We start from the raw sequence: 13,288 nt of genomic DNA, 5'->3' as shown, positions 1-13,288 counted from the left end.
GTCAACATTGACAATTTATTACTGTCCAAGTCACAGTAAGAAAGCTCCACCCGTCATTTCCTTGTTCTCTGTATTCTCATTGCTCCTGATCGTCCTGTTCACTCATTCTCCATCTGTTTGCATATCTCTTTCTCACTCTTACGCTCGCTATCTCTTTCCATAACTATCTGTACATCTGCTCACAGAACTGTCCCTGAATCTCTCTCCCTATTTCTCTTTCCTCCCACATCCACATCTTTTTTTTGTCTGTTTTTTGTCAAGTTTCTCTCTTTATCTATCGTGCAGATTCATGAGTTGGTTTTCTCTCTGCATTACCATTTTTACCTCTTGTTGTCTCTCAAAATCTCTCTGTCTCTCTCTCTCTCTCTCTCTCTGTTTCCCTGATGTATCGAAATGCTTCAGATGTTTAAATAGAGTCATAGAGTCATAGTGATGTACAGCATGGAAACCGAAACTTCGGTCCACCTCTTCCAAGCTGATCAAATATCCCAACCTAATCTAGACCCACTGCCATCACCTGGCCCATATCAATTGTAACCCTTCCGACACATAACCCATTCAAATGACGTTTAAATGTTGCAAATGTAAGAGCCACCACCACTTCCTCTGGCAACTCATTCCATTCATGTACGCCCTCTGCATGAAAATGTTGTACCTTAGGACTCGTTTACACCTTTCCTTTTTCAAACTCAACCTATGTCCCCCACTTCTGGTCTCTGCCACCCCAGGGGAAAATACTTTGTCTATTTGTCACATCCATGCTTCCTCATGATTTTTAAAATTTCTTACGCCTCCGACACTCCATGGAAAACTGTCTCAGCCCATTCAAACTCTCCTCCTACCTCAAAATCCTCCAACCCTGGCAACATTTTCGGACGTCTTTTCTGAATGCTTCAAGTGTCACAAATTCCTCGCCATTGGAAGGAGACCAGAATTGACCAAAATAGTCCAGAAGAGTCCTAACCAATGTCCTTTAATGCTGCAACATCACCTCCTAACTCCTGTATTCAATACTATGACCAATAAAGAAAACCATACCAAATACTGACTTCATCATCCTATCTACCTGAGACTCCACGTTCAATGAGATTTGAACCTCCCCTCCAAGGTATCTTTACTCAGCAACAATCTCTAGGACATTACCATTAAGTGAATAAATCCTGCTAAGATGTTCTTTCCCAAAATTGAGCCCCTCGCATTTATCTCACTTAAACTCCATCTGCCACTTCTCAGTCTGTTGGCCTATTTTAATTAGATCCCGTTTTAATCTGAGGTAACCTTCTTCACTGCCCACTGTATCTCCAATTTTGGTTTCATGTGCAAATTTACTAACTTTGGCTCTTATGCTTACATCCAAATCATTTATGTAAATGAGGAAGAGTGGCGGATCCAGAACCGATTCCTGTGGCATGCCACTGGCGGCAGGCCTCCAGTTTGGAAAACACAATCCACGAGCCACCCTCTTTCTTCTACCCTTGAGCCAGTTCTTTGTCCCTTTATTCCATGAGAGCAATCTTGCTAACCAATCTCCCATGTGGAACCTTGTCAAACGCCTGACTGAAGTTCTTAAAGATCACATCTTATGCTCTGGCCTCACCAATCCACCTTGCTACTTTTTTAGAAGACTCTATTAAGTTTGTGAACCATGGTTTCCCATGCTTAAAGTCATGTAGACTACGAGTGCTTGCCTTTCAAAATACTTGTGCATCCTCTCCCTCATGACTCCATCAAACAACTCGCCCATCTTCGACGTCAGACTCATTGATCTACAGTTTCCTGGCTTGTCCTTACCACCTTTCGTAAACAGTGGCACGGCGTTCGCCAAACTTCAATCTTCTGGCACTTCACCTGTGACGATCAATGCTATGAATATCTCACCAAGGGGTCCAAAAATCACTTCCCAGAACCCCGGAGAGTTCCAGCTTACACCTGACCTAGTGTTGAAGATTTAATGAATTTTATGCGATTCAAAACATCCAGCAATTCCTCATCTGGAAAAACACATTTTTCAAGATTTCATCTTCCATTTACCTATATTCTATATCTCCCATATCCTTTTCCACAGCAAACATTGATGCAAAATACTCGTTTAGAGTCTCCCTCATCCTCTGCGGCTCCACACAAATGCCGCCTTGCAGATCTTTGAGGGGCTGTATTCTCGACAGTTACCCTTCAGTTCATGATTCTTTTATTTTACTCACTTGTGGATTCACAATTTATCGCCAAACATAATTTAGCCTTAAGAAAATAGCCTTAGTTCCATCGTGAAATACTATGTTCCATGTATCGTAGGTAGAGTCCACTGTGCCACTCCAGACGGAATTCCAAACTTTTGACTTAGCAGTTATGAAGGAACAGCGATATATTTCCACGTCAGGACAGCGTGTGGTTTGGAGGGGAACGTGCAGGGCGTCGTATTCCCATACATTGGTTGTTTTGTTCTTCGAGATGGAAGTCGTCATTTGCTTGGTAAGTGCTGTCTGGGGATCTTTAGAGATTTTATGTTTTTTTGTAGTTGATACGCATTACTGCTACTGTGCCTTTAAGGTGGAGGAAGGGAATACCTGTGGATGGGTTCCCGAAACATTCGTTCTCTTTTCGCCTTGCACCTGGTGCCAGATCTGCAGAGTTATACAGCAATTTCACTTTTTGGTTTGAAGAATGCTTGTTGAATGTGGTGTCAGCCAGGCGGGCTGATTTACCTGCGATAATGTTGACTCTCTGGATTATTGTTGGAGTTGCACTCATTCAGACATTTAGAAAGCATTTTTTCATTACGTTCCTGACTTATGCCTTATCGATGGTAGAACGGCTTTAGGGAGTGAGTCACGAAGTGAGTTAATCGCTGCAAGTTTCCCTTATAGTGACTCTACTGATTTGGTGACTCCAGTTCAATTTCCGGTCAATGGTAATCCACCACGTGTTAATCTGGAGGGAATTCAATGTTGGTAATGCCATTGAATATCAAGGGGCTATAGTTAGATTCCCTCTTAATGGAAACCCCCAAGATGTTGTGGGGTGGGCCGCATTCAGTGACAGTGACATCATTGAACTTTTAAGGACAATGATTTGGTTCTATTTCAATGGTAATCACCAGCATGTTAATAGTCAGGGAATTCGATAATTTGGTGATGGTAATACCATGAAATGATATGAGGCAATAAGTCGATTTGCTCTCAGTGGTAAACCCAGGATGTGGATAGATGGGTTGAGGGGGCGGGCGGCATCAGTGATGGTAACGCCATTGACTATCAAAAGGTAGTGATTCTAAAGTGTCTTATTAAGAGGGCCATTGCCTGGCAATTCTATGACGTAAAGGTTCACTGCCAGTTTCCAGGACAGAATACTCATGGAAAAGTCATTGCCGGTTTGTTAAACATTTACTCTCGAAGTGTATTTGTCCTGCTGTCAGTCTCCATTCTGTATGAAACCCTTCAGTGACGTTCAAAAGGGTGAGCTGGTGCCTCGTATGCACCAATCGCTCATTGTCTGTTTACGGGAACAGTGCATTAGCGGTGGATATTGACTGTTCATTCGCTCTTCATTGGAAACTGTGTTCACTATCATGGGTTCATATAAACCACAGCGTCATAGAGATGTACAGCATGTAAACAAATCCTTCAATAAAAATCTTCCTCTGGCAGCGCATTCCAAATATGCACCAACCCGAAGTGATAAAGGTCCCTTTTAATTGTTATTACTCTCACGTTAAACATATGCCTGCTTGTTTGGACTCCTCATTCTGGAGATAAGGCGTTGTCAATTTACCCTATCCGTGCTTATCATGATTTTACAAAAGTTGTTCCGTTCATCCCTCAGCTCCTGACTCTCCAGGAAAAATAGCCCGAGCCGTTTCAACATCACCCTATACCTCAAACACTCCAATCCTATTAACATTATTGTAAATCTTTTCTGAACCCTTTAAGATTCACAAGATTCCCCCGATAAGAAGGAGAACGGAATTGCACACCATCGTCCAAAAGTGGCCGACACAATGGCTTGCTCAACCATAATATGCCCTCCCAACTGCTATACTCTATGCAGCGATACAGGAATTCCAAACGCAGCCCTCACTATCCTATCTATCTGAAATTGCACTCCCAAGGTTCAATCTCGTACTTGTTGTGAAGCGTTATGTGTCCGCATGGCAAGACAAAGCAGGCATGCACGTGTACATTCTCACACAGACATACGTATACGTTGACACAAAAAACCCACACAGAGTACAGAGTGAAATCATGAGATAAAATTGGAGATGGAGGCGAAGGAAGGAGGAGACAAAGCTGGAGAAATCAAGGAAGACAGTGAACACAGAAGGAGAGATATTAAATATTTGGTGAGAGGAGGGGATAGAGGGCATTGAGAAATGTGATGGAGAACAGGAACGATCGGAAGTAGAGAAGAACAGTATCGAGAGTGAGAAGGTGAGGACAATGAAGAGAACGTGAATATGAGAGAAAGAGTTAGAGACAGAAAGTGAGAGAGCCGTGCAAAGAGAAGGAGAACAGAAGGTCGAGTTTGAGCGATTATCTGAGACAGGCCAAGGACATCCCAAAATTCTGTTAAACAAAGCTATTTACTAATCACTTTGACTGCTCATGGCAAACAATTTGTACACGGAAAGCTCACACAAACATCTGAATTGTAATTAGTGGAAGAGCTGTCCTCATTTTGCTACTGACGGGGTAACTACTGGTGCCAAGGTAACAGTGAGAGATCTGTGACTGCATCACGAGGCGTAGGCCATCTGTAAGAAAAAAGGAGATTGTGTGGGTATCTGTAAATGTTTCTCACACGGTGAGCTGAAATTTTCGCAGCAATACAGAAAGATTTTGATTTCGGTCAGGGAAAGCAACAAAGTAGACTGTGCCATTCATATGACCACCGTTGGAGACCAATCCGCAGAGGCCCTGTAGGTCAATACATTATAGAATAATCGATAATGGGCGCGTCCGTGGAGCACAGTGTAATGTGGGGTAAACAATGATCTTCAATCTTGCAAACTTGATGCCGCTGGAAACTTTTGTTTCCAACGAAATATGTCATATTTTTCTTTTACCGGGTACATCTCTGAAAGAAGAGTCTGCTAAAATAACGATTGGCCCGGCGACGTTCTTTCAGCCTGTCGAACCTGTACTGATATGTCAGTGGAACATGGTTGAACAGTGTCGTCTTACCATCAGAAAATCGTAGTTCCAGGATTTGAAAAAAAAATTCCTTTTCAGACGGAAAACTATCAATCAGAGTGTCAAGTGTTTGGAAAGCATTATTTACACGATCATTGTCAATAGAGTGGCAAAAACGACTGCCGTCACTAATATATCCCTGGACCCCTTGTATCTCCCTCGAGATGATCTCCATCAATTCGACACCACGGTTACAACTGTGTGTGTGTGTGTGTGTGTGTGTGTGTATGTATGTGTGTGTGTGTGTGTGTAGTTGTGGTGTGTGTGAGAGAGAATGGCTGTGGGCGTGTGTGGCTGTGTGTGGAAGGATGTGTGTCGGTTTGCGTGGATTCGTGTGGGTGTGTGCGGGTGTAAGTGCGTTTGTGGGTTTGTGTGTGTGAGTGTGGGTGGGGGTGGGTTTAATAGATTTGTGAGAATGGGTGTGTGTTGTATGTGTGGGGTGTGTGTGGAGGCTGTGAGTGTGAGTGTATGGGTGGATGCATGCCAGTTTGAGTGGATGTGTGGGTATGCGTGTGGGTGTGCGTATGGGTGTTTGGTGTTGTATGTGGAGTGTATGGGGGTGTGGTACCTGTGGGTGTGTGTGCGTGAATGGCTGTCGATGAGTGGATATTGATGTGTGTGGGTGTAGTTGTGTGGTTGTGTGGGTCAGTGAGTGGATGTGTGTGGGTGTGCGTCATTGTGTGTGGAGGTGTGTGGGAGAGTGGGTTTGTGTTTTTGTGTGTAGGGGATGTTTGCTTGTGAGTGTGCAGTCGTATGTCTATGGATGGGTGTTTGTGTATGTGTCCATGCGATTGTGAGTGTTTGCGTTTGTGGTTGGGTGTGCATGCACTTGTCGGTGTGTGTGTGCCTCTGCGCGTGTTTGTGTGTGTGTTTGTGTGTGTGTGTGTGTGTATGTACGTTTAAGTGCACATGTGTGTTTGTGTGTGTGTAGGCGTGTGTGTGAATGTGGGTGAGTCCCTTTCGGGTGTGTTTGTCTGTGCATGTGCATGTGGGTGGGTGTGTGAATTTGTGTTTATGTGCATGTCGGCGTGTTTGGAAGTGTGTGAGAGTGTGAGTGTGTGTGTGTGTGTGCGGCTATGTGTGAGTGTGGATTTGTGAGTATCTGCGTGTGGGTGCGTGAGTATGTTTTTGTGAGTGTTAGTGTGTGGATGTGGGTGGGTGTGTGGTTGTGTGTGTAGATTTGTGTCTGTGTGTGTCTGTGTATGCCTGCGTATGTGTTTGTGTGTGGTGTTTGTGGGTGTGTGTCTATGCGTGTGGGTGTGTGCGTGTCTGTGTATCTGTGTGTCTGCCTGTTTGCTCATAACCAATCCTTCCCCACGTCTGAGCATTCATACACGCACGTATGCACACTGTCACTCTCGCTCTCTCTCACACACGTACACACAACTGTAAAGACCCCCATCCCACACACTCTCACCATCGCATTTTTCACACACGCACTTATACCCACACACACACTTGCACATGTCCTCCACGCATACTCACACACACATTTACATGCTCTCTCCCACATGCACACTCACGCAAACTTAGACAGCCCCTCTTCACTCATTTTAACATACAATCACACACTCACGAGAACTTACAATGAACCTCCTCCTATTCAGTCACTCACTCTCACTCACATTCTCATGCACAGTAACCCCCACTCACACACACACTTACACATATTCTTCACACACCCTAACATACAAAAGGTCACACGTCTATTCATGCTCTTTGTCACACCCACATAGACTCATACAGGCCCTCTACCTACAGGCTAACACTCGCACAGTCACATAATCTTGCACAAAATCTCTTCCCTTGCACACTCTCATACACTCAGGCATACACAAGCACACAATCCCATACAATCACTCTTACACAGACTCTCAAAATACAGACATACACTCACTCTGACGCACCTCTACAGGCCCTCTCCACACACTCACAGAGATTTCCACACACTGAGTCTCCTCCTCCAATTACGCGCACACTCACACACACGCACTTGCACAAACCTTGTCCATCACACAATCTCGCACTCACTCTCCTCCCACGCATTCACATGTACTTACATAGACCTTTCTCCCACATACGCATACTCACACACAATAACGCAGAACCTATGCCACACAGTGACACTCACACGTGCACATACACATGCTCACGTACGCACACAGACTTTCACAGCCTCGTGTCCTACACGCTCACAAACACTCACATACACTTGCACAGACTCCCAACTCATACACACACACTTACATTGTTCTTCCTCCCACACGCACTCAAACTCCTACACAGACTCTCCTCCCCGTACACATATTCACATGTACGCAGGCACACTCATGCATACCTTCTCCCCATACACGCACTGAAATGCACTCACATAGACCATTCACTTACATCGATCTTTAACTAACACGCTTACACACAGTCACATATACTCGCACCCACTTACACACACTCAGGCACAACCATACACTTACACGAATCCTCGATCTCACTCATACACACACACAGACTTAAAGACAGTCTCGCACGCATTGACACAAATACACTCGCACAATTACTCAGACATTCCACATGCTCAAACTCACTAACCCACACATTGCACAGAACCCCTCCCACTTTCACACACTCTCTCACACACGCACAGACTCATGAACATTCTTCCACTGAACCTACACACACACCTTCACACACGTGTACACTTCCTCTTCAAAACACAGTTACACAATATTAGACAGACCTGCCTTCCTCCCTTGCACCCACACTCACCCCTACTTTCACATACCCTCTCTCTCACACACACACGCACACACATACACATAAACACACACACACTTTCACAGACCCTGTGCATGCAGACACACTCTTCGGCAGACTCTTTGCCACATTCACACATACTTAAACGCTCAGACACTCACTCACACTTACACAGGCCCTCCTGACACATTCTAACACACATTTCCGGTCCCTCTCCCACACACAGTTACGCACACTTACGCAGTCCCTCCCTCACACACTACTCACACCCTCTCATGCACACAGACGCACACGCACCCCGACTAATATCAGTACACACACTTACACAGACACTGCTACCACTCAATAACACTCACACACACTCACATACGCTTGCACAGTAACATCCACACACACTCACATATTCACACTTGCACATTCCCTCCACCCACACTCACACACATACACTCACGCACCTGTACATGATCTCTCCTACACATGCACACGCACACAGTTAGACAGACCCTCACCCTCACTCGCACCCCGCACACACATACGCAGATCCTCCTCTCTCACACACACACTCACGCACAAACATACGCAGTCTCCCACACAAACACTCACAACCGAACGCATATTTGCACAAACCATCCACCTACACGCGGACATTCAGACACAGTCACATACACTTGAACAGAATCCCTTCTCACACACGCATTCTCACACACTCATGCCTACAAACACACACTGCCACACATTCACTCTTACACAGACTCTCCAACCACACTCTGGCTGTCACACTCACACATCTATACATGCCCGCTCGCATACACACACACACACACACAGATTCACACACACTTCGGCAGACTCTCCTCATCAACTCACACACGCGCACACTCACATAAACTTACGTAGATACTCCTCCACAGAAATTCACACACACTTGCACAGATAGTCTTCCACACACACACACACACGCACCCAATCAACACACACGCAGACAGACCTTCCTCCAGCACACACAGTCACACACTCAGTCAGATCCTCCTGTGATGCACTCACATGTACTTACGTAGACCTTTCTCCCAAATACTCACACTCACGCACACTGACACAGAATCTTTCCCACACACTGGCACACACGCGCACTCACACACTCACGTAGATTTCACAAACCCTCATCCACGCACTCACACATACTTAGGCAAACCTGCCTTCATCCCTGGCATACGCACTCATACACACTTACACAGAACCTCTCTTTCTCACTCACACACACACAGAAATCCTTGACATCCAATGGAATACCCATTGCTGATTCCTGCACGAGCAAACGCCTGGGGGTTACCGTTAACCAGAAAGGAACTGGACCAGCTACACCAATCCCGTGGCTACCAGAGTAGAGCAGGTGTAACTCCTGCCTATTGACTTCGTCGACATTTTAACACTATCGGGCACCGATTGGAGTGGAGTTGGAAAATTCTCACTGGTAAAAGGAAATCTAGATTTCTTTTCAGGATTTGCAGTATTTACAACTTTTAAATTGTCTGAACAAATCTCTGGGCCATCCTGGTGTTGTGACCGTAATAGTCCCGTCATCTTGCCTGCACGTAAACATCTTTATTACTTCTTTTGCCGCTCTTGTCTTCTCTCTTTCTTTCTCCATCCCTTTTGACCTTTTCCAAGTGTCTCTGGCACTGGCGTTCCTTTGACTCCTCCAACCCTTCCTTGCAGTTTTTCCTTCCAATGTCTTAAGATCAATGTTGAAACGAGTAAGAACATAGAACAGAGAACCTTACAGCGCTGTACAGGCCCTTAGGCCATTGACATTAGCGGACCTATGTCCCTAGTCTGAAGCCCAGCAAACCTACACAATTACATTCTCGTTCATATGCCTATCCAAAGTACAGCGAGTCTACTACTGGCTGAACGCCGGACGTTTCACGCCCCGACTACCCTGTGAGTAAATTTTGGATTCTATTCTATGGAGTTCATTTACCTGACAGAGGATCTCATCGAAACACAAGGGATTCTTAATGGGCTCGAAGGGGTAAAAGTTTTGAAAGTGTCTTCCTTTGTGGGTGAGTGCTGGACCGGAGGGCATCGTCTCAGGAAAGACTAAAATCTCTGACTAAAGTAAAGAGGAATGGCTTCTCTCAGCGGATTGTCAGCCTTTTGAACACCACACAGTGCTGTTTGGGGATGTGGTGCAGAGTCCTTATGCATATTAAAAACTGAAAGGTTTCATTCTTGATCAGTCGGGTGAAGAGAGAGATAGGTCGTGGGAAGGAAAGTGGATGCGCAGAATTATTGGAACAGTGATATTCTTACTTTACGGAGGAGCAGTGTGGAGGGGGCTGCAAGGTCTCATGCTGTGGCTATTTATTATAGACTTTAGATCTCCTAATCCTCTCCACTGTTTCTATGCCCCTCTCACTCCCTTTCTTCCTCCCTCTGTCTCCCTGCCTTAATCAGCTGCCTGAATGGTTAAACATTTCTATCTTCAAACCGTGGTTGAGTTGTTAAACATTTCCTTCTGAAGCGCAACTGCCTTATCCTCAGACTCCAGCCTGTCTGAACCACATCAGCGCGGTTGCCAGTAATGAGACGTTGCTGGATATAACCCAGCAGCTCGCTGTCTTTCTGTGCAGCCAGCCAAATACATCATGAGCTGTTGCCATCCAGGTTTCAATCACTAATCGCCTCAAATGAAGTGTGGAGTCTGCTTCCGGTGATCAATTGCGTGTCATCAGCACAAAGCAGTGACACATTGTTTGACTGGAGATAGTCATCATCTGGCATTTGCGTGATACGGATGTTACTTGGTTTTCATGCCAAGAGTACAGTGTGGAAAAGCACACAAGATCAGGCAGCTACCGAGGAGCAGGAGAATCGAGTTTCGGTCATGAGGAATGTGGGTATGGGGGGTGGGGGGGGGGTTAAAGAGGCTGGAAGTAAACAGAATGGTGGAGCTGGGGGAAGTTAGCTTCGAAGGCGATAGGTAGAAGGAGGTGGAGTAATGGTGATAGGTCGGAGAGGAGGGGGTGCAGATGGATGGGAAAGGCAATGCACAGGTCAAGAGGGCGGTGATTAGTTGCAAGGTTAGATCTGGGAGAGGGTGGGGAAGAGGAACTGACGAAACTGGTGAAATCCACATTGATCCCGTAGGGTTGGAGTGTCCCGAGGTGACTATGAGATGTTCTTGCTCCAGGCGTTGTGTGGTTATGGATTGGCAAAGCAGTAAAGCCATGACCTGCATGTCCTTGGCAGAGTGGGAGATTGAGTTGAAGTGTTAGGCCACTGGGCAGTGGGATTGGTCCGTGTGCGCATCTGGGAAGTGTTCCCTGAAGCGATCCGCATGTGGGCGTCCAGTCTCAAAGGAAGCTTCCACCTTCGACAGAGATTTTTCTGTAAGCCAAACGCTTCAACTCCCCTTCCCACTCCACTGAGGACATATAGGACCTGGGCTTCCTCCATCGCTAAAACCTAACCACCAGAAGCGTGGAGGAAGAACGCCTCACGTTCTGCCTTTGGAACCCCAACCCCACCGTATCAATGGGGATTTCACAATTTTCCACATTTCCTCTCCCTACCACCACACCGTATCCCAAATGTAAGTCCTGTCCTGTCTAATCATCGTCTCTCCTATTTATGTGCTTCACTCACCTCTTCAACCTTTCACCTTCCCATACCTTCATCTTCCTATCGCCTTCCTAGCTGTATTGCCCCAGCGTCACCCAACTGCTATTTCACACTCAGCCCGCTTGGCCCTGAAGAACGGTTTTGCCCGAAATATCGACTCTCCTGCTCCTCTGATACTGCCTGACCTGCTCTGCTTTTCCAGGACCACACCCTCAACTCTGATTTCAAGTATCCGTAGTTTCGCCTTCTCTTGCAGTTTTCAGACCCAGCCTTGGTATTGTCCAGGTTTGAAACTTCAGCACACGGTCTTCTGCAGTTTCTGAGGAGTAGCGAATAGTGTTAAACATTCATCGGTGAACATCCCCTTCTCCTGAACTTCTGGGGGCAGGGAAATTATGATGCGGTGAGGCACGACTTCGGATGCGTGGTTTGGAAAATTAGGCTTCAAGGGAAGGGCGTAATTGATATGTGGAGCTTGTTCAAGGATCAACTATTGAGTGTCCTTGATAAGTATGTACCTGTCAGGCAGGGAGGAAAGGGTCGTGTGAGGGAGCCGTGGTTTAATAAGGAATTAGAATCCCTTGTTAAAGGGAAGAGGGCGGCCTATGTAAAGATGAGGTGTGAAGGTTCAATTGGGGCGATTGAGAGTTATAAGGTAGCCAGGAAGGATCTGAAGACAGAGCTAAGAGCAGCAAGGAGGGGACATAAAAAGTCCTTAGTTGGTAGGATTAGGGAAAACCCAAAGGCTTTCAAAAGGTATGTCAGGAATAAAAGAATGACTTGGGTCGGAATAGGTCCAGCCAAGGATAGTAGTGGGAAGTTGCTTGTGGAGGTTGAAGAGATTGGCGAGACACTGAATGCATACTTTTCGTCAGTATTCACTCAGGAACAGGACATTGTTGCCGATGTGAATACTGAGTCACAATTAATTAGAATGGACGGCTTTGAGGTATGTAGGGAAGAGGTATTGGAAATTTTGGAAAGGGTGAAAAAACAGATAAGTCCCCTGGGCCTGATGGCATTTATCCTAGGATTCTCTAGGAAGCAAGGGAGGAGATTTCAGAGCCATTGGCCTTGATTTTTATGTCCTCGTTGTCTACAGGAATAGTGCCAGAAGACTGGAGGAGAGCAAATGTGGTTCCCTTGTTCAAGAAGGGGAGTAGGGATAACCCTAGTAACTATAGGCCGGTGAGTCTCACTTCTGTTGTCGGCAAAGTCTGAGAGAGAATTGTAAGGGATAGGATTTAAGAACATCTGGATAGGAATAATATGATCAAGTTTAGTCAGCATGGTTTTGTGAAGGGCAGGTCGTGCCTCACGAACCTTATTGAATTCTTTGAGAAGGTGACAAAGGAGGTGGACGAGGGTAAAGCGGTAGATGTGGTGTATATGGATTTTAGTAAGGCGTTTGTTAAGGTTCCCCATGGTAGGCTACTGCAAAAAATACGGAGGTATGGCATTGAGGGTGAGTTGGAGGTTTGGATTAGGAATTGGCTGGCTGGAAGAAGACAGAGGGTAGTAGTTGATGGTAAAGGTTCATCTTGGAGTGCAGTTACTAGCGGTGTTCTGCAAGGATCTGTTTTGGGACCATTGCTGTTTGTCATTTTTATAAATGTCCTGGAGGAGGGGCTAGAAGGTTGGATGAGGAAGTTTGCGGATGATACGAAAGTCGGTGGAGTTGTTGACAGTGAGAAGGATGTGTCAGGTTACAGCGGGATATAGATAAG

Source organism: Chiloscyllium plagiosum, unplaced genomic scaffold (genome assembly GCF_037043375.1).
Source record: "Chiloscyllium plagiosum isolate Xiang-an unplaced genomic scaffold, Cpla_swu_hap1 HiC_scaffold_41, whole genome shotgun sequence".
NCBI classification, from domain to species: Eukaryota; Metazoa; Chordata; class Chondrichthyes; order Orectolobiformes; family Hemiscylliidae; genus Chiloscyllium; species Chiloscyllium plagiosum.
The sequence above is the reverse complement of the archived record's forward strand: the minus strand, read 5'-3'. Positions refer to the sequence as shown.